The sequence below is a fragment of the Protopterus annectens genome, chromosome 2.part0, assembly GCF_019279795.1.
Source record: "Protopterus annectens isolate FY-2018-M chromosome 2.part0, PAN1.0, whole genome shotgun sequence".
Classification (NCBI taxonomy): domain Eukaryota; kingdom Metazoa; phylum Chordata; order Ceratodontiformes; family Protopteridae; genus Protopterus; species Protopterus annectens.
In genome coordinates, this window is record NC_056728.1 from 1,766,798,766 (window position 1) to 1,766,820,681 (window position 21,916).

Consider the following 21,916-nt stretch of genomic DNA (forward strand, 5'->3'; position numbering starts at 1 on the left):
GAAAGTGTTACCACACTTAGGAAGCCCAAAGCAAGAAAATTAACCGCAGATCCTATACTGGTATTAGATATATTTTGGACATTTTGTGAAAACTATATAAAACAGAGGAATGTGAAAATATTTATCGAAGACTTGATTATTTCATGTTTAGAGGAAGAGGACATTCAACAATTAATAGCTAAAACAGGAAGAAAGGAGACAAAATGGTAATGTCTAATCAACAGATATGATTCAAGGAACAGATAGTACTACTGGAGAAGTTTCAGGGAAGAAAGTCAAAGATCTGGAAGGATTTGTTTAACAGTAATTTTAAAGGGCTGGGGGTGAATACCACCATCTTGGGAGAAAGCTGTAGTGCCCGTATTACACAAAGAGAGTAAAATCCTTCAGACTCAGCTTTACATAGACTCATTTCAATTTTAAACCACGATTATAAAGTGTTTATGTATATACTAGCTAACAGAATCCCAAAGGTGTTGCCAAAACTGACAGACATGGATCAATGTGGTTTTGTAGAAAAGAGGCAAACGTGACAAAATTAAAAGAACGACGATGATCTACTGGGATGCAGAATGAAAGGAAACGCCACTGTTACTAGTGGTACTTAGTCAGCTCCACTACCAACAGTCCATGCACTTTCACCGGTTTCATTTATCTACATTTGTGAGGATGTTTCCCTAAGAAGAGTTTGCTGCCATTGCAACTGTCAAAGAATGACAATGGCTGGACTATCTGGGAAAGTTTCTAGATTTTTCATCTGATGTCAGTCAAGGAGGTTTACTGTGTAAGAGTCCAGATGATTTCAGCACTTGCAACTGGCATGTTTGTTGGAGAGTTGTACTGTCGTTTTCTGAAACTTTATCTTGCTGTTATGCTGCATTTGAATATAATGTTATTGTTGCTATCATTAAATGGCAATGTGAGGGGGGAGTGTTGCCATGTCCTGGGACCCTAAGGTTTTAAATGGAAGAACAGTTTTGGACTCTGCTGAATGTTTGGTATCATTGATAAACTGACCATACTAGGCATCAATCCTTACATCAGTAGGTGGGCTGCAAATTGGCTCATAGACATGACCCACAGAGTGAAAGTTGCTCATTCTAAGTCAGACTGTTGACCAGTCACGAGTAGAGTCCCACAGGGCTTGGTCCTGGGGCCTCTCCTGTTTACCATCTACTTCTCAGAAGTTCAGGCCAACAGAGAAGGACTCTGGCTGACCAAGTACACTGAAGACTGCAAGCTAGGAGTCATTATCAACTGCCCAAGTGATGCAGGCATCCTACAAATGGGCATCTCAGAGACCAATGACTGGTGTCAGAACCATGGCCTGAAGCTTATCGCCAAAGAATGCTTATCTCCTTTGGAAAAAACTCAGTTCCCACGAATTATCACGTTGATGGGAGCCCACTAGACACTGAAGGGGCCATTTGAGACGGAACCTTTTTTTTTTAAATGTGCATTTCCAACTTTTGTGTTACATGCACAAATTAAATCATTGGCAGACTGATCTTTTATACAGTTTTTTTCTCATCTCTAACTGAACCTTTTCACATTTTCAGAACTTTTTGTTTTAAAGAAACTAACAAAAACTAAATAAATTTTCAAAACACCTTCATCCCCTATTAAAACAATCACATAAAACTATGTACATCTTTAAAAATAAAAAACACAAACACACACACACACACACACACACACACACACATGATGTTTAACCCTCTGGCTAACAATAATTGCCACAAACTGACAGCTGCATCCAAGTTTAATCCTCTGGATAGAAACAACTGCCACAAACTGACAGCTGCATCCAAAGACATTACCTAATGTAAAATTAAGGTTACCCATGCTAAAGCACATTACAGCCTGTGTTCCCACTTACACAGTCTGCTGTTCTGCTCTTATCTCTATTCCCCTCCCATATGTAGAAAGCAGCTTGTATGCTTCATTAACTTTTAGCCCAAAGAAGAAGCAATCTAGCCATCTTTAAAGAAAAATAAATTGTACAGTGTTTCATTAAATTCTTTAAAGTAGGAAGATTGCTGTTACTTCCCATAATTTCAAACTTCAACCACTGTACCATTAAATGTTGCATTTTCCTTAGTAAAAAATGCTCAGAGCTCTCAAGATTAATTGCTTGCACCTGCAGACAGTAAGTCTCCATTGAAAAGTACTCAGCAATGAATCTCTCTCGATTTTCCTCAACAGAATGTACAGCTGTTCTCAGTTACAGACTTCTTTACTCCCACTGGACATTTGCTAATGGAAAACACAAGCTAATACCTTTGCATTTTCATTGCTTTCAGCATTTTGTCTTATTTTTAAAGCCTACTCACTTACAAAAAACACTTGTTTATACATTAAGAAGGGCATTGGTACTTGCGTATTATCGCAACCAGATTTCCGCACTGCCATAATTTGGTATATGTGTGCGGAAACAGGTTGCTTAATCTATAAAGGAGAATGTTAAGAATAAAACATTACTCTGTCAATGTGGGGATGAGCCACGAAGAGGAGAAAGGGTGCGAGTTTGTACCTCTTTCCTCCTGAAACTACACAGTGGTGCTCCGCTTTGCAGTGCCTGCATTTGTCAAGACGATGTGAGCTACTGGAAAAGCGAGTCACCAAATACACCCTGCGACAATAGGAGATTGTAAATATGTCAAGGGCAAGGATTACTGCTTTTCTTAGGTTAGGTAAAGTGCTGAGTTACACAAACTCCAGTCAATAATTTCAGTTAAGGTGCTAACAAAGTGTCCCCATGGCCATACTTTACAAATACAGATAAACTCAAAATCACTTTCATGATTACACACGTAGTAAGAATACTTCCCAAAACATCTTATTGCCGGACAATGCACTTCTTCCTGTACTTTGTGGCTGTTAGCAGTTTTTTTTTTTTTAATTTTGACCTGAAGATGTCTTTACAAATAGTACTCCCCCCCCCCCCCCAAAAAAAGGTGACCAAAACCATCATTACAGGGTCTGCCTTTGCCTTTTCCTTCCACACAGTCAAAAGAATCCGTTTGTCAGAACAACAGCAGGCATTCTAATTCAAGCGTGCGTGTGTAAGGCACTCTGAAATCAGGAAACGGGTTTCCTCAAATGTTTGTCTTCCCCTTCACAGACCCTGTAATGCAAAGCTAGTCCACAACAAATAAAAAACAGACCCTAAATACCACCTTACAGTGGTATGTGGCCTCATTTGTACAGAAGTATTCTAAATTCGCAACTGCGAAAATCTGGTTGCGATAATACGCAAGTACCTCTTTGCATTACTCTAGACATTAACTTTTAAGTTAAAATGAAATAACATACAATATAATATAGTGTGTGACTGTTGCAAAGCGTTTTATGTAGGCAAAACCACAAGGAAATTAAGTGAGCGTATTAAAGAACACAGACGAGCACTTAGAAGGAGAGACATTAAGAATGCTTTACGTAAACACACTTAATAATGCACAGTACAAAACTTCCCATTTTGTGGTTCTTGAACGGGTTTCTTTGCCTTTTGGTGACTGCAATCACCTTCTGGAAGTTAAAGAATCGAGATAGCTTACAGGCACACATGTGCCCTGGACTCAACAGGAACCTTAATGTTAGAAGCATCCTTAGCTGGTTTAGATAGGGAGGATACAGCCCCTCCAGAATGTAATTTTTTTTCCCCACTAGTTCTTATTTCATTCCACCATTATTCTGATGAAGTTCGACTGGTTAACAGTATTTTAACGAATAAAAGCGCTTAATATTTTCATATTTTTCAGACTGTTTTGGATTCTATCTTGTGGATTGTTTGTATTGAAGTAGATTTTAATGAAGAAGGAATTTCTGAATTGAACTTTCAGTCTCAATCTCCTTATTGTGCCAGCTTCTGAGGTATCTTGTTAGAGTGTAGGTTTGCCTCAAAGACTGTAGACAGTTTTCCTGATTATATTATATATTAAAAAAATATATGTGCACTTTTACATCCCAACCCCTTCTCAGCAGCCCCAGGATCACAACATATTAACATTAAACTTTCTTTTATTATACTGTAAAGGCTATAAAAACAAATACTAAACTACTGGTTTACTTTAATACCTTTAACACATAGTCACTGAAAAGACACCCTCCACCTTGAACCCCACCTAACTACACAACTGTTTTACTATATGTAACATACAGTTTATATAATTTTTATAAATATTAATAAGAACAAAAAGTATTTTACTTACAGTTACTATTTTGCCCCTTTATTGTCCTTCTAAACATAAATAAGATGGGGTATATGTTTTACAGTCCACCCACAAGTTTATAAAAGTCCAGTCTTTCTCAGCCACTTTTTCCTGCAAACCCAGATTTCACAAATGTTACTGATGCTTTACAGTCCTTCACTTATTCACTAATTTCACTGTTGCAGTTTTCTTCATCTCACAACACTAGACTCTGGTTCAAGTCCAAGATACTCCAGATTCTTTAAGTCAACTCCTGTGTTTTTTCTGTCGGCTTTGTCCAGATTTCTTGCACTAAGTGGTTGACAGGCATGTTCTCTATTTTATCCCCCCCTGTTCTTACATTTATCTTTGAAATACTAAAATAAAATTCTATGTGAACAGCATTAAAAGATTTTTAATGGACCCGATAAGTACCTTCCCAAGCAGTATAATATTTCAATTACTAAACATATAGATGGAAACTACTGCACAAATTCTTCCAGACCTTGGCTAATTCAGCAACACCATCTTACTGTTCTGCACTTCAAGTAATACTGTCACATGGAAACACATTGTATGCTCTTGCTCCTGGTTTGGCACAAAATATGCACACCTTACAAGCTGCTTGGGATAATTTTTTTTCATAAAATAGCTGGGACTTCGAGGCTCCAGATCAGTCTTGCTACTGGTACTGCCAGGAGTACAAGGACACATTCAGCCTCCTGGAGCCAACTAAATAATCTGGAATTGCAGAGTGTTCCTATTAACCAGGTGGGTTAGTTTTCACCAGTGGCCTATGGCTATTGTTTAAACCATAAAGTTTGCTACATATTTTTCAACAGCACTACATGTGGCACTGCATATCCAATTACAGTAAACAGATAAGTTAGTAACAAGGCACTGATCTGTGTTAAAGTTTTTGCATGTATGTATATGCATGTGCTCTTTACATAAAAGAGTAAGGCCAGGTCACTCCTTCCCCTTTTAAATTGACTCTAGATGTAGTAAAGACATTCAGAAACAAATTTCTTGTGTTTGCATACAATACCATTCTGAATTAAATGGCTCTGATTTGGAGAGACCAAAGGACTAGAAACTGTTTTCAAGTCTAAACTGTAAAACTGAACATATCTTACTTAAGAGTCCATCAAGGTTTAAGACTAATAAGTAAAGAAATGGGTGGTGGCTCCTAAAAGGGCAGCATAGGTAAAACACAAAGAATGGCAGGGTCTCCTAAAAGGGTGGCATAGATATAACATAGGCAAGCATCATGACACAAAGAACAACAGTAAATAGAACATGCACAGATTAAAATATATTGACATGTGCATGTGAGACATTAAAGTGCTCCCTCTTATTTGCATCCCTTTTAAAAATCTGGAAGGGAAATCTTGTCTTTTGATAATTAGCAAAACATACTCAACAGGGCTGAAGAATAATGTACAGAAAAGATAAGAAACTTACAAAAAAAGAAAAGTGTTAGACATGTGGAAAGTAGCAATGTTGAAAAGGAACATGCAACTGAAAGGGATGCGAACAGCAAACAATGACAAGATGCTTGGGATTTACCCATTTTGATTACATAAGTACTGTGAAAAAAAAAAACAGCAGTAAAGTCATGTTAAATACAGGAACATATTAGTAGACCAACATCCATTTTCTCCTTTATGCAGAAGTTACCAAGACCCCACCTGCAGTATAAGAAATGTATAAGGAGGGGGAAAAAAGTTACATGGTAGCATGGTGGGTATGGCAGCTCAGAAAAACTTGAAAAAACAGAGAAAGAGAGGAGAGAGAGAAAACAAAAAAAAAGAGAGAGAGAGAGAGAGAAATTTGATTGCAGACATCTTACTAAAATCGGATTAAAAAAAGTGAAATAATTAAGCATATATGCACAAAATAAGGTACTATAAGAGTAAAGATAAAAAAAAAACATTTTACACAGAGCTGAACTACATAAAGAGATTTGCCATCCTATTCATATTTAATTAACATTGTTAATTAGGTTCTCTACAGAGTTGTTTATGCAGCTTATACATGTAAAGAAGAAGCATATTTTGCAAATATACATGTATGTGTATATAGCTGTACCTGAAATGATCCAAACAACATTTGATCGCCACTAAAATGATCAACAGCAAAATATTTAGTTGCAAAAAGATCTAAACTGAAAAATGTCAAAACTGAAAAACAAAAAAAAAAATTGGAGTTATACTAAGAAAAAGTACCCTATATACACATAAAAGGGCTTAGTACAACTTCAATTTTGTCTGCCTTTTGTGTTTAAATATTTTACTGTCAATTTTATTGTTGATCAAATGTTCTTTAGATCATTTCATGTACACCCAAATACAACATACTATAATATTATAAACACACACACATGGTTACTACTTTGAAAACCATCAAGTACAAAACCTAAAAGTACAGTGCTTTTTGGCAGACTGAAGAACTGGTCAGACATGTTTTGATTTTCTGCAGATTTTCTGCATGAGGACTCCAGTAATGACACAGCTCCTTACTGAAGGAAGTAACAGATGGCTGTAGTATTTTGTTTTACATTACCATAACAGAATGGCCTTTGCAATTTTTTAAATAGTGAAATAAATGTATCTGAGATAAGAGCATGTTATGATAATTTCAGCTCATACACTGAGCTACATTTTTCTACCACAAAAACTACCAGTCTACTATGTGAACAAGTTTCAATCCATATTGTAATGTAAAAAAATAAATAAAATACTTCAAAAATATCCTCCATATCAAGGGAGCAATAGAACAATTGTGTTGATAAACATAATACTGACAATATCAGAGGGAACAATGTTCATGTCAATATGTCAGGATAATGCTAGAACCAATCTTCTGTCAGAACGGCTTTATGCTAAAGCTTTATGACAGTATGACACAGTGGTATGGCAACATCCAACTCTCAGGGGAACCACATACTAAAGCTTGCTGGTCCTCTCAACACCCAGTATGTTAACACTACTCCAGCTGGATGTTAACCCAATCTCTGCTAGCAGCCATCATCATGCAAGTATCTCCCCACCACAAAGCAGGTATGTGTACAAGCCATGTGCACATCTGGCCACTACTGGACACCTGCCAAAGTCTCAGCCCTTTTTCAACACTAGTGCAGTAAGACTCCTTTCAGTGCTCAGATCCAAGTGCAGACTCTCCAAATAAACCAAGTTTGTTTCCAAACTTGAGTTGCTGCTGCCACCGACAGTCAGTACTGGCCACCTAATAAACACATGCCTGCATGATGTACCGAAAAACACGCTGTAAAGAAAAAAATGGCAATCTTGATTTCTGGTTGTGAATTATGTTACCTTATCCTACTACCTTTATCATTTAATCTTCTTCCTGAAGGTAATACTGATCAACCACAGAAAACATGGAGTTATGGTTATAGAAATGAATGCCACATTTGTCATTCAGAATTAATTTTAGCTGTACAATTCTACAGGTGAGGAACTGGAAGGATGACCACCAAGGGGACATAGCAGCACTACTGCTGACATTACAAAAGAACTGGACTAAGGTAGTGAAGCAAAAATATAGTCAAACAATAAACCTTACAGCTTACCAATCAATCTAAAGTGCCATTCCCACCTACACACGTTATGAATTGCTGCTCCACACTGAAGGCCAAATAATACTATCAATATATCATTTACAAACATATCTGAACTTAATATGTGCCTTGGACTCTCCTGCCACTGATGCGAGACAGTTTACACACAACATGCGTACGTCACGCGAGTAAGACTCACTCAGCTGTACCCACTTTGGAGGGATGTTTCTGTTTTCAACCTTGATTTAACTCTTCACGTGATTTTTCCTAATACCCCAACTAAATATGATTGCGAAGCGTATTTACTACGCAGGAAACAAAGACATATGGCATACTGCTAGCAACAAACATTTAAGGATCAAGAAGAGAACTCATATTATACAAACAGGTCTTTATAAACCTACATTTCAAAGATCCAAAATGCCTGTTTTGAGAAAACAATAACCTACTTAAGCATATTTAAACGACACTTAGTATGAACGTTTCTCCATTTCTACGTCATTCGTGACCCTTTCACAAAACTCCACTTTCTATGTGGATTGTAAATAAACATCGAAATACGCTTCCAAGTTACCATTTAAACACCTCAAACAGCCAAGAAAAAACAGAACCCATAAATTAGACTGATTTCACCAGCTAAGTGCAAGTATTGACCAAGAAGGAACAGTTAAATACATAAGAATAACCCTGCAATGCTAACCAAGAACTCATACTGCTACTAACCTATGTCACAATTCATTAAGGTCCCTCTCGTCAACTTTCTCACGATGGAAAATCTTATACCAAGTTTACGACTAGCCCGATCACACAAGCAACATTCATTAAGGATGCACTACTTCCGGCCGCATGACAAAAATTAACACCGCCCATGTTCCAATGAGAGTCGCATATGTGTAGTTGAATTTACTATCAGGACGCTTGTACCCTCCTTTTTTGTATGTGGCTTCATGGTTGCCATAGAATCGGCTGCTTGTTTACGGAACACGGGTTGAATGTAGGCACCCGGAGGCAACTCTTGATGTATGCTTGTTGTGTTTCGGGCCACTGGGGTGGCTGATCCGCCCACGAGTACAACAAGGTAAGCTGGACGCCCACATTATCCTTATATTTGATATGAAAAATTAATGGACTTTCTTTTGTACAAAACCTATTCGTCAGGATTCTAAGGTGTTTGGAAACAACACTGCGCTGATTGACAAGGTTTTTGAATCATATGTGCTTAGTTACTTAAGCAGATTCGATTATGGTATTACGAAATATTCAGTAAACCTTATGATGAAATTAATTGCCCAATACGTCATCGTATGTAGCGCTCAGCTTCTTGGTACAAGAAACTGGGCAAGTCCACATTCAATGGGGTGAAAAGGCCCCCAAATGAAGAATATATTTTAAATGCTGCTGTTATAATGTTAAAACAAGTTTTGCTTTAGCATGCTTTTTATAAAATATACGAAGTCTTAGATTACTGTGTCTGTCATTATTTGGTGACACCAATCGTCATTGATTTGTCAGAAGGAAAAAGTAATTTTATTGAGGAACAGATCAAAATATAAGGCAGACATATGGACATTTTGATGGATGCCGTAGTTGTAACATCATTAACTGTGTAACTTCTGCGTTGCACAGCACTAATACGGATATGGGTGGAATGGCTACAGCTAGGGTAGACATAGGATCCACACTTCCATGATGGCCCACTCCTCAGCATGATGTCACTTGCACTGGTGTGGTTTTTTTTTCCACCGTACTTTCTTCTCTTGCAGTAAACAGACTTACGCATGTTGCCGCACAAACTGTCGTTTACCAGCTCTGACCAAAAATAAGATAATACAGTAAACATAGCGTTATAAACGTATGTAGTAGTATACTGCTGTTGTTGTGTCTTTCGGCTTTTCCCGGTTAGGGGTCGCCACAGCGGAATTCCGGTCCGCTAATGATTGGCAGTAGATTTTTACGTGCCGATTTGCCAGCCCTGACGCACAACCTTCAACGAAAGTACGCCCATTCACGCACGTCTCCTCGCAGAAGACGCTTTAGCCGAGAATCGAACCGGTCAGCGTCTTATTGTGAGGCAACAACAGTAGTAGTGAAAACTGTGAAACATTTTCTGGAAACTGTATTTTCTCTAACACTGTTTTGATTTTTGATGGGGGCTAGTGCTCTTATCCTTCCCCCATTAATTTACACTATAAGGATAACTTTGTCTTTTGGGGTACAATAATAACATCCGATTGGACACGCTTATTATCACTTTCATTTAACAGCGCAGTGGCAACAATGGAGAACACTGAGCAGTGAGTTAAATTACATGCAAGAATGCAGTTACCAGTTTCGTTTACTAGAATACTGGTATTTTAAGTATTCAACTGAAGTTGTCTTCATTCGTCCTTCAGCCTGTGGGTACTCGATCCAACTCCACTGCATTTCCAGCCTCTGAGCTCCAACCTCCTCTCCTACCCATAATGCCCCTGTCTTCCTCCTACCTCCAAATCTCCTTTGCCAGGTCTCTGTTGGCATCGTGACACACTGCTCTGAGCAACTTTCTGGATAAGCGATTTTTTTTTTTTTTGTGGGCTTAAGTCTCTCTATCTAGTTTCTTCCTCTACTATTACTTCCCCCACCACATTAGCGTCGGTAATCAAAAAAAAATCCTTTTCTTCCTTTCTTTCGTTAGGAGTGTGTCTGTGTGTTTGGGCCTCTCACGTTTAGGTAAGTCGGAGACTCCCAAACCGGGATGTTGAAGTGCACAGAGTATGGCCACAAGCTTTCCTCAGCTGATGGCCACATTCTATGCATTGAGTGTTTAGGGGTCACCCATCTAAAGTCCTCCTGCTCGATCTGAGCGGGGTTCAATCCCCGTACATTGATCGTCAGGAAGAACAAACTGATATTGAAAGGTTTTCTCCCCCCTCCTACCACCAGGGCCCAGACCTCTAGTTCTTCTGCCACCCCTGCTTCTTCTGTCTCTGCCCCGGCCTCTGGGGCTCAACCTCCCGCTATGAGGACCGGAGACAAACAAATGGTCCCCCAGCCTTTTGTCATCTGCAACTCCCCCAGCCAAACTCAGCTCAGCTCTGAGAGTGGAGTCTCCCAGCTCCATTCCCCTAGCTTCTCCCTGGAGCTGGAGGTGCTTTCAGGCCGCTCCCCGGCTTCAGCATCCCCCCCACCCCTCTAGGCCAGTGTTGGTGGCCTCCTCATCCAGATCCTCCCATAGTCTTTCCGAAGGTGAGATGGACAGGATGATGCAGAGATTCATCTGCACCCAGCTACAGATGGAGGTCTTGCCTGCCGCCTCTCCCTCCAGAGTGGGGGGCATGCAGTCTGGCTTCATTCCGATTACTCCTATTCCGATCCAACCCCCGGTTTCGGAGTTCTCGGATCCAAGGACACTCAGCATGGAGGGGTCAGCCCTGAGGGTACCTCAATGTCAGCCATTACCTTGGGTGGGTCGAATCTGACGAGTTCGAATCTGTCCGTCTCTCGGAGCTGTAGCCTCAGCATTGGATCCGAGGGTTTGGTTTCGGCTCTGAGTCTTTTTGAGCTGAGCCTTCCAATTGGAGTCTCAGTACCTGGAGGTTCATCTCTGGCTCCCACTTTGAGGCAGAGGGTTCCGGACCCATCTGTAGCCCCTTCTCAGACAGTGCGTTCTCCTTCTGCCTTCAACGTGGTGGAGAGGGTTTTCTCAATCCCATTGTGACCCTTGCCGATGTTGTCTTCAGAGTTCACCCTGGCTCCCTCTGTTTCTGGTGTGAATTCCACCATCCTGTTACCTCAAGAGACAGCCTGCCGCCTCTTCACCCCAGGGAGCACGGGAGCAGCCAGACAGTTTCAAGTCCTACCCAGAGACTCCCCTTGAGGAGGTGTCTCGAAAACATATGTGTTAATGGAGGTACATTGACTCCCCACTGGAGTATGTCACAGAGAACACTGATTTGGAGGAAGGGGAGGGTTCCCAGTCACCCCCCAAGGATATCTCCTTTAGAGATATCCTGGATATCCTTTATCAACGAGGGTGGTGGTCTGCCCAGAAACCCAGCCTGGACAAATCAGTGTTCCTGAAGGTGTTTGGCACAGGACCCCCCACATCCTGGATGTCCCTTCCCCTGGATCCACTGGATGATCTAATTACATCTTGGGCATGGAAGGAGCCTGACATGGTAGAGCTGATCCCAAAATGCTCTGACAAAATATTAAGTACTTCCTCAGATAGGACCTACTGGATCAAGGGATCCCCCGTCAATGCCATGGTTATGACAGTAGCCACAATGAAGGAGCTCATGCAGGAGAGCTCCACAGTTCATCTGCCAGAGCGGGAGTCCAGGACGATGGACCACTTTGGGAAGTGGGTCTACACTTCAGCCACGTTTTCAGTACGTGTGCTGAGCTATATAACACACGTAATTAGACTCCAATGAGACCTAGTCAAGGAGATTGCTGAGTCTACCTCAGGATCCATGTCGGCAGACAAGAAGGGTTTCTCCTCTCGTATGTCCACCCTCACATCGATTGTTAACACCTCTGTGCGGCTTCTCTCTCATGCTACTGAGGGTGCCATTAGAGCTACCACGATGGGTGTTGCCATCAGGCATCACACTTGGCTCCAGCTCTGTGTATTCTCAGAGCCCTTTAAAGAGTCTTTTACTAACGCCCCATATAACTGTTCCACCCTCTTTGGAAAGTCTGTGTGTGACACTCTTGTCCAGAGCGAGAAAGATGGGAAGACACTGTCTTCTACTGGAATCCGGTTCTCCAACCCTCAATGAACCTTTTCAAGGAATCATCAGTGGGCAAAGAAGATGGGGTTCTGGAAATCTCAGAGCTACACCCAGGATGCTCAGGACTCCCCTTCCCCTAGATGCAGAGTGGGATTTGATAGATGCTACCCCCGAGGCAGAGGGGTCTGAGGAATCAGGGGTCTCAAGAGCCTTTCTCAGACAGGCCCGTGCAGCAGGTTGAAGGGTTGCCCAGCTGCTCGGCTATGGAGGAAGACAGGGGACACCTCTCGCTACACGCTTCAGCCTGGGAGTCTATCACAGATGATTGTTGGATGTTGCAGATCATATCCAGAGGCTATTCAATCCCCTTCATTCAACCACCATGCCCACAAAAACACCTCCAACGTAAAGGGAGGAGGCAGCACTGGAAATTGCAAAGCTGCTAGAAAAGCAAGTCATCTTGCCTGTCCCCCTAGACCAGTCTGGATTAGGCATCTATTCCAGATTCTTTTTAGTGCCAAAGAAAATGGGGGACTTAAGATCCATTCTGGATCTTTCCACCTTAAATCTGTCAGTTGCCAAGTCGAAATTCCGGATGGTCACTCTTAAATCTATCCTGCCCTTCCTGCAGGTGAATAACTGGATGTGCTCAGTCGATCTCCAGGGTGCGTACTATCACATCAAGATGGACAGGTGCTCTCAGCAGTTCCTCCGCTTCCATCTGGGAGCTAGTCATTATCATTTCAGAGCGTTTCGCTTTGGTCTCACCACAGTCCCCAGGGTGTTCACCAAAGTGATGGCAGTGGTAGCTGCTCACCTGCGTCTGCTGGGCTTCCAAGTCTTCCCTTACCTGGAAGATTGGCTCCTTTCTGCCCATTCCAGGCATCAACTCTGCTAACATGGGATTCCCTTCTTCAAATAGCCCACTAGTTGGGCATAGCCATCAATCTCAAAAATCCTTACTGACTCTAGTTCAAGTTCTAGATTTCATTGGAGCTTGGTTGAACACTAGTCAGACCAAGGCTTTTCTAATCTCAGACAGAATTGAGTCCTTGAAACTTCATGTCATGTGTATCCTTCAAGCCCAGTTGTCGATGGCAGAATTGGTCTTACGGGCATTGGGGTCCATGGTGGCCACAATCACCCTCGTGCCTATGGCTCGATTACACATGAGGATACTGCAATGGACTCCGGCGGTTCAGTGGTCATTGCTATACCTTCCGTTGTCTCACCCAATTTGTGTATCTGGAATATGCAGGGATTCTCTTCTGTGATGGATTCATTCCCCGGATCTTTTTTGGGGTCGTCCCTTTATTCTGCTGGTCCCCTTGGCCATGTTGACTACAAACGCCTCCCTACTTGGGTGTGGGGGCAATGTTTGGGAAGGACAGTCCAAGGCACGTGGTCCCCCTAAAAGACCTGATTGCATGTCAACATCCTGGAGATGAGGGCAGTTCTCCTAGCATTACAAGCTTTCCATGCCCATCTTCCTCTCAGGATGATTGCGATCCAGACCAACAATATGTCAGTTGTCTGGTTCATCAACAAACAGGGAGAACCAGGTCTTACCCCCTGTGTCACGAGGCCATGAGAGTGTGGGAGTGGGAGATCTCCACCGGCCATTTACTGGTAGCAACGCACATTTCGGGGAGGTCCAAAATTCTAGCGGACAGGCTCAGCAGGTCTATTCTGATGCCTCATTAGTAGTCTCTGAATCTACCGGTAGGAAAACAGATATTTCTCAAGTTGGGGTCAGCCTAGCTGCAATCTCTTCGCCTCTCCTTCCAACGTGAAGTGCAGGGAGGTTTCTGCTCTGAACCCCCCACCGGGGGAAGCCCCAAGAGATGCTCTGATTCATGCTTGTCCCACCAGTCTTCTTTATGGTTACCCTCCTCTCCCTCTAATCCTGAAATTCCTTCAGAAGGCTCGCAGCCTGGGGAGCTCGGTCATCCTCATTGCCCCATTCTGGCCTCGCCAAGTCTGGTTCCCCTCTCTATTGTCTCATGTAATGTGCCCTCCATGGACATTAGCTCTGGTTCCGGACCTCATCTCTCATCCCTCAGGGATACCTCACCCAGATCTGATCAGTCTGAAACTCACCACTTGGCTTCTCCATTTTCCATGATAGCCAGGACTCCTGGCTTATCCTGACCAGTACAAAAGATATTAGTTACAGCTCATAAGTCTTCCACTAGGAATATTTATTCCACCAAGTGGAAGCATTTTGCTATCTGGGCCTCTTAATGTGATCTAGATCCTTTTACTGCTCCAATTCCAATGGTTCTCGAGTTTTTGGCATACATTTTTTAATGAGGTGCCAGTTTTTCTACAGTCAATGTACAACTGACAGCTATATCTAATTTTCATGTAGGTGACAACACAGCTTCTCTAGTTTCTTCTAAGCTTTGCAAGGCCCTTTTGAAGGGTACCTTTTTGCTTCAGCCACCAATTAAGGACCCAGCACCTCCTTGGGATCTTACTCTGGTTCTGCAACCTCTTGTTTCTTCCCCCTTTGAACCAGCAGCTTCAGTAGATTTACAGTTCTTGTCTTGGAAAATGTCTTTCCTGGTTGCCATTATGTCAACCAAAAGGGTTTCAGAACTTCAGGCACTGTCAGTCAAACTTCCATATATGATCTTTCATAAGGACAGGGTGCCTTTACATACTAATCCCTCTTTCCTTCCCAAGGTGGCCTCAGAATTGAACATTAATCAGGTTATTAATCTCCCTGTTTTCTTTCTCAATTTTCAGAACAAGGAGAGTACAAATTGCATTTGTTGGATGTTCATTGGCAATTGTTTTTGTTTGCACAGGACTAAGTCTTTCCATAAATCTGACCAACTCTTTGTTTCCTATTCTAAGCCCTTTCTAGGGAAACCTGTAGCAAAGGTTACCATTGCTAGTTGGATTTCCCAATGTATTATCCTGGCATATTCAGCTAGAGGTTTATCCCCACCAGAACATGCTAAGGCACATTTGACTAGATCTATGGCTAATTCAGCTGCCTTCTGATCCAGAGTTTCACTGGATGATATTTGCTCTGCGGCCACTTGGGCATCTTTGCTTACTCTAATTTTACACTATAAGTTGGACATTCTGTCCAGGAGCAGGGCATCCTTTGGCAATGCTGTGCTCCAGAATATCCTTCCATGAGGGCCTCCCAGGTGTATTGGTAGCTGGGGACTCTGTCCCACAGGTTGAAGGACAAATGAAGACAACAACTTCAGATAAAGAAGTTATGTATTCACCATAACTTTACATCTGAGTTGTTGCTCTTCATTTGTCTTCAACCATCCCTCCCTCCTTCCCCCTGCCTTTTGTGGCTGAATGGTGGTCTGGGTAAAAGAGATATAGTCACCATTTTAGCATTAATTTGTTATTCTCCTCATATGTCTAGAGACCTATGGTTATGAAGTAAGGCCTTGGGTCAGGTTGGGATGCTATGGTTAGCAGCAAACTCGATCTGAAGGGAGGAGGAAGACATGGGCATTATGGGTAGGGAAGGATCTTGGAGCTCAGATCAGATGCTGGAAATGTGGCCGAGTCAGATCTGGTCAGATCCGAGTACCCACTGGTTGAAGACAAATGAAGAGCAACAACTCGGATGGAACATTATGGTAAGTACATAACTTCTTTTTTTCTTTTACTGTTATAAAAGCACAGAATATTTTGAGAATATAAAGTACACATAACTAAAACCAGCAATGGTATCCTAATGTGTTTTAATATCAGTAACAGTTCCTTACCTCAACAGTTAGTGCAGTGAGCTAATGCAAAAATTTCTTGTGTCAAGGATGCGCTGTTCAAATCTTTGTAGTCTGTCAGTGCAGCAGACTAAAGCTGATGCTTCCTGTGCCACGAGTACATGGTTTGAATTTTTCTTCTTTCATATGCCCACTGTGTGACCTTGAGTAAGTCGCTTACCAGATAGTGCTTGGGAGCAACTGTGAATCTGTGCTAGTAGTCGCAATGATCTCCTAGACTGCATGCCTAGTAACTACATATGAACATCTCAACTTCTTCATCTGAACAAAGCCAAAAACTACAGGAGAGGGGTTAGGTGCATAAAATAAAGAACGATTTTAAATAGTACTCTACTTCACTTAAAATGTTTTGCATAAACCTTTTATTTTCCACACAATAACTGAGAAACTCTAATGTTGGACATTACTTACTAACAGTAACCGTTATTGATTTACCAAAAACACTTGACAATGTTACAAAAATGCAGCAGTGCTAAGGTTTAGAATATTATGGCAGCTGTGCGTAGCTGTCAAACTACTCTACTACTGTAACATTTTAAACAGCACATGAAGCACAACTGCCATCCAGTGTTTTCCACTTTCTCAGATTAAATCCTTTGCACTTTATTGCATTATGCATCAGTTGGCTTCTTGTGATCTGTCTGAATCAAGTGTTTATTTCATGTAAGCTGCTATACAGTTCTGTACAGCATAACGGACACAGACTTTACTAAGAGAACAAAAACACTTTTTGCCGATACAGAACTTATCCATGGAGTCATGGACATAGGTTCATAGGTATATGAACCTTTATAAGTGTAGCCGAGCAACCCAGTCCAGTTGCATCCCCTTTTAACATGTACGACCAAATTGGAGGGGTATGTTAGGGGTTGCTTAAAAGTTATGTGGAGGGGTATGTTAGTCAGGGAGTTGTTACTGTTGGCCTGTGTGTACAGGAAACCTGGGGGCTAGCATGGTGGTGAATTTACAATTTCCTATTCAATGGTCAAGGTTATGTTTGAATAGGGTTAGGAATTGATTCTGCTTCACATTTATTTTATTTATTTAATTGCATTTGTTTAGCAGGATAGTCCACTGGGCCAAAGGGCCCATTTTCAGTGGAGACCCAGGGAGAAAAGCTCTGCAGGTAACAAGAAACAAAAAAAAAACATACAGTAGATACATAATAAGTGCATAACATACAGCAAATACTTTTGGCATGGGTACTTTACTGGAGTACATATCACAACAGTTTGATGTAAATTAAGTACAATTTTAGCAATTTATTACAGGGTTATATACTGCCAAGTGAAGCATTTTAATTTGAGTTGATAACATTTCATAATTAAGCACATTGCATAAAATATCTAACAGGTGAATTGAAGTTACAAAATGACACGATTCCACAATGCAGAAAAAAAGAAATTCTAACAGTGGATAATAGTGAGACTTGCACCTGGCAAACATCTACCACGGGAAGAGTGAATTTTGGCCCAGAAATTGTAGTTTATTTGGCCGTTTGGGCAGTGTTCCATCTCTATCAACTTGATGGCTTAAAAGCCTATGTTTGTACTTGTTCCCCACCTTTCCTGTTACTAGTTTAGTCCAGGTACATATTTGCTGTATCCAGGACTCTTTGTAATCTTCTGAGCCTCCCAAGTCTTTCTGTGTTGGAGGGAAGCCTTCTAGCTTATCAGTGGGAGTGGTAAGCATTAGGTAGCCTATCTACCAAAAGAGGAGTGGTTCCTGGCCCATAAATTGTAACTATTGGCCGTTTGGGCAGTTTTTTCCATCTCTTTCAACGTTCTGGTTTAAAAGACCACATCTGCGCTTGTTTCCCATCTTTCCTGTAACATTAACCTACTGGGTAGCACTAGAAAGCCTTAAACTGATAGAAGCCTTCTATCTTAGGAGAGACTTTGGAGTGATTAAGTATCAGTTTTCTGTACTTTCTTGCTGTACTTAACTGTTTCCCACCTAAACGCAGATTTTCCAGGATTTATTGTGATTTAAAAGCTTGTTTTTTTCACATGTTGTAATTATTTGACTGCCTGCACTTTTAAAAAGTTGTTTTTTGTTTAAATAATTTAACTGTTGTAGGCTACACACTAAAGTGTGATAGCCTTTTCTGATCGTTTGCAGTCATTTAAAGCTGTTTTAAGTGTATTTGTTACAGTTTTTGCCTTATCTTTTCAAAAAAAACAAAAAAAGTCCTTGTTTCCCACCTTTCTAAGCTAGTATAGTCCAGTTTTCAGGCTAGTGCTGAATACAGGTCTGTGATACTAGTTTCTGAGTTGCCCATACCTTACTTGGATAGAAGGAAGTTTCTCTGCTCACCTGTGAGAGAGGGGAGCTTTGAGCAACCTATCTGTCCCCGGAGGAGTGGTTCCAGCCCAGCAGTTAGTAGTTTATTGGCCATTTTGGGCTAATTTCTATCTCTTTCATTTCCTTACTATAAAAACCGCGTCTGCACGGTTTTGTGCACCGGGCAGTGCTGGTTAGCTGTGGTTACATTATTTCCAGCTCCACTAAGTCTCCTCTTCAGTTTTTCCCTTGAAACTAGTCTAACTCTCAACCTAAGCACTCAAAAAGCATCTTACAGCTTAACACTTGTTCAGACCTAATAGCAAGTACTAATATACCCTGATATGGTTGGGGTTGGGAGGGTGGCCTAATAGTTAAGGTGTTTGCCTTACAAACACAAGGTGCAGGGTTTGAGTCTCACAAGGGATAATTGGCTAAGCTTAAAAAAAAATGGCTCACAAGGGCAGTTAGCTTAGTACTAATCTATGAACCTATGAACCTATACTGATTGCCCAGCAGGGCAAGGCTCTTTATTCACCCCTCAGCGACTACGTGGCTCACCCTACTATTCAGGCATGACCAAAGGGCAACTAAAGGTGCACTCTCCAGTCCAGCTGGTGAATCTGGGTATCCTGAGGCAATTTTACAACTGCCTCATGTACACAAACAACCCTCTCCTCCTACCACGAAACACTAACATATGGGAGATATGCAATTATGCAGCCAAACTGGAAGCTAAGCTGTCTCCATCCAAGACTGTAACAGACAGTCAAGAGGAGAAGGTTAACACTCGCACCACAACTCCAGCCGCACACAGACCCACTAAAACAGCACTGGCAAAAAATACACATAAATACACAAAATCATACTCGGAGGCTCTAAATAAAAACCTGCAAAAGCATCAGAGACCTCCAAAGCAGACACCCAAACAACCTGCACTTCCTGTCATAAACCAGATAACACATAAAACACAAAATCAGTGTGCCGCACAATCACAGCCCTTAAGGTGAAATGACATACCTAACACAGTAGTAATAGGTGACTCGATAGTCAGGTACATTGACGTCCCACTCACTAGGCTGGACAAGCAGAAGGTTACTGTTAACTGCCTATCAGGAGCCAGAATCCGCCACATAACACAAGCACTCAGGTCACTCCAGAACAAGTACACATATGACTCTGTCATTGCTTATGTTGGTGTGAATGACCTGAGACATACCTCCCTGGACTACATGAAAAGAGACATGGAAGAGCTCTCTGATCATGTAGCCCAGGCTGGTATGACCCTGACCCTGAGTAACATCATGCCCTCACCAAGAATGATACCTCCGTATAAAGAAAAAAATGATCAATTTCAACAGTTGGCTAAGCTTCTAAGAGACGGCTTGCACCTGTCACCCCTAGGCTTTCGAATACTGGCCAAGGCTCTTGCTGCCCCCATAGTGCCTTTTGTAGGCAAGGCTCAAAAGTCAAACCCACCTCCGTAAACAGCACAGTTAACAAAAAACTGGGGGTTATGCTACTCAACACCAAGAGTTTAAATTTCAAAATGCACGCGCTCAAAGCACTCCTCAGTATGGAGAACGTCGACATCTGTGCAGTAACTGAAACCTGTTTCAAGGCTCCAGAGAGCACCCCAGCACTACCAGGCTACAACTCATACCACACATTTCGGCCACAAAACACGGACCGAAACACAAAAGGAGGGGGTGTATCCATATTCATCAAGGATACCTACACCTCCAGGTTAGTGGCGCAGCATGATACCTCTGAGATCATCCATGTGCAACTAACATTGGGCTAATCTGCAGTGCAAATTGTGGCCTGCTACAGATCACCCTCCATGACCCAGGACCACCACTCCACCTTTCTGGAGACACTGGAAAACATGAAGGTCCTACTGAACACCCTGATATTGGGCGATTTCAATTACCCTACCATTCACTGGGAAAACTACTCGAGTACAAATTCCTAGGCCCAGCACTTCCTGGAATTCATCAACTCAGACGCCCTGGATCAGCTGGTAAACTCCCCTACCAGAGGTGAAAACATATTGGACCTGGTCATCACCAACATGGGCGACAGGTGTTCCACACCGGAGATAATTCCGTCACTGGTTAGATCAGACCATAAACTAATCACTCTGGATGTCCACACCCCACCCCACCCCCAACTAAGGAAACCACAGTAAAAAACTTTTCTAAAGCAAACTTCACCTTACTTACGACATAGGTGGTAAGTTTCACAGCCCCCATGCTAAAGGATAACACAGCCCAAGATGCAGAAACCTTTACAAATGCACTCTATGAGCACCTACAAGGATGCATGGATCGTGCCATCCCTAGCAAAACCAAGACTCACTCCTCTAAGAGAAGGAAACCAGTTTGGTAGACCCCTGCAATAAACAGGCTATACAATAGAAGGAGGAAACTAGTTCAGAAAAAAAGCAAATCCCAAGAAGGAAAGACATCCCTGATCAGTATCAGTAAGAAACTTAAGGTCCCTCATGAAATCATCCAAGGCTAACTTCGAAAGAAAAATAGCCAAGGATTCAAAAGATAACCACAAAGCCTTCTTTAGCTATGTTAAGAATCTAAGTGGCAACTCACAGATATGCACTGAACTAGTGCAAAATAGCACAAAATATACTGAACCTACTGATACTGCCAACATCCTGGCAGATAGATTCAGTGCAAACTTCACCTCCCCTCACCTCCAAAAGGGCCCACAGCAATACCAGAAAAATGTAGTGTCCCAAAAATCACAGACGCACAGGTGAAAACAGCCCTTTCAAAAGCCAAAAACACAGCGTCAATGGGACCAGATGGTGTCCCAGGCTGTGTCTTGCACGAACTAACCCCCCCCCCTCCTAAACACACTGTTCATCCTCAGCCTCTCCACAGGCTACGTGCCCATAGAATGGTGCACAGCAACGGTTATTCCTCTCCACAAAGGAGGAGCCACAACTGACCCTGGTAACTATCGCCCCATAAGCCTAACTAGCCTGGTCGGCAAGGCTATGGAGCGCATCATCATGGAACTCATTAAACAAAGACATTGGGAACCTCCAAACACTTGACCTGACCCAGTTCAGCTTTGTTAAGGGCAGATCATGCCTACTAAACCTGGTTGACTTCTTCGAGGCAGTCACCAAGGCCATAGATGAGGGAAAGGTGGTTCACACAGCCTACCTTTACCTCGCCAAGGCTTTCAACACTATTCCCCACTCGGGTATTAAAGAAAAACTCACCAGCCTGAACATAAACCCCTATGTCACGAGATGGGTTGCCAAATGGCTTACAGACAGAACTCACAAGGTAAGAATAGTGGGCTCCAGGTCCAACTCTAAACCAGTCACAAGTGGTGCCCCACAAGGCTTGGTCC

General features: G+C 42.0%; 2 protein-coding genes across 5 annotated transcripts in view; one reads left to right on the top strand and one right to left on the bottom strand.

The window, feature by feature from the left end:
* Positions 1–8,645, bottom strand: part of OTUD3 (OTU deubiquitinase 3) — a 753,927-nt gene extending 745,282 nt beyond the window's left edge. For both annotated transcript variants that reach the window (XM_044061797.1, XM_044061796.1), the window contains exon 1: positions 8,494–8,645. The gene's annotated coding sequence lies outside the window, so the exon portion shown is untranslated. The remainder of the gene's footprint in view (positions 1–8,493) is intronic.
* Positions 8,646–8,744: 99 nt separating this feature from the next.
* The window catches only part of UBXN10 (UBX domain protein 10), a 186,052-nt gene continuing 172,880 nt past the window's right edge, over positions 8,745–21,916 (top strand). The window contains exon 1 of one of the 3 annotated variants that reach the window (XM_044061800.1): positions 8,745–8,848. The gene's annotated coding sequence lies outside the window, so the exon portion shown is untranslated. The remainder of the gene's footprint in view (positions 8,849–21,916) is intronic. The other 2 variants (XM_044061798.1, XM_044061799.1) reach the window with 2 other exon arrangements.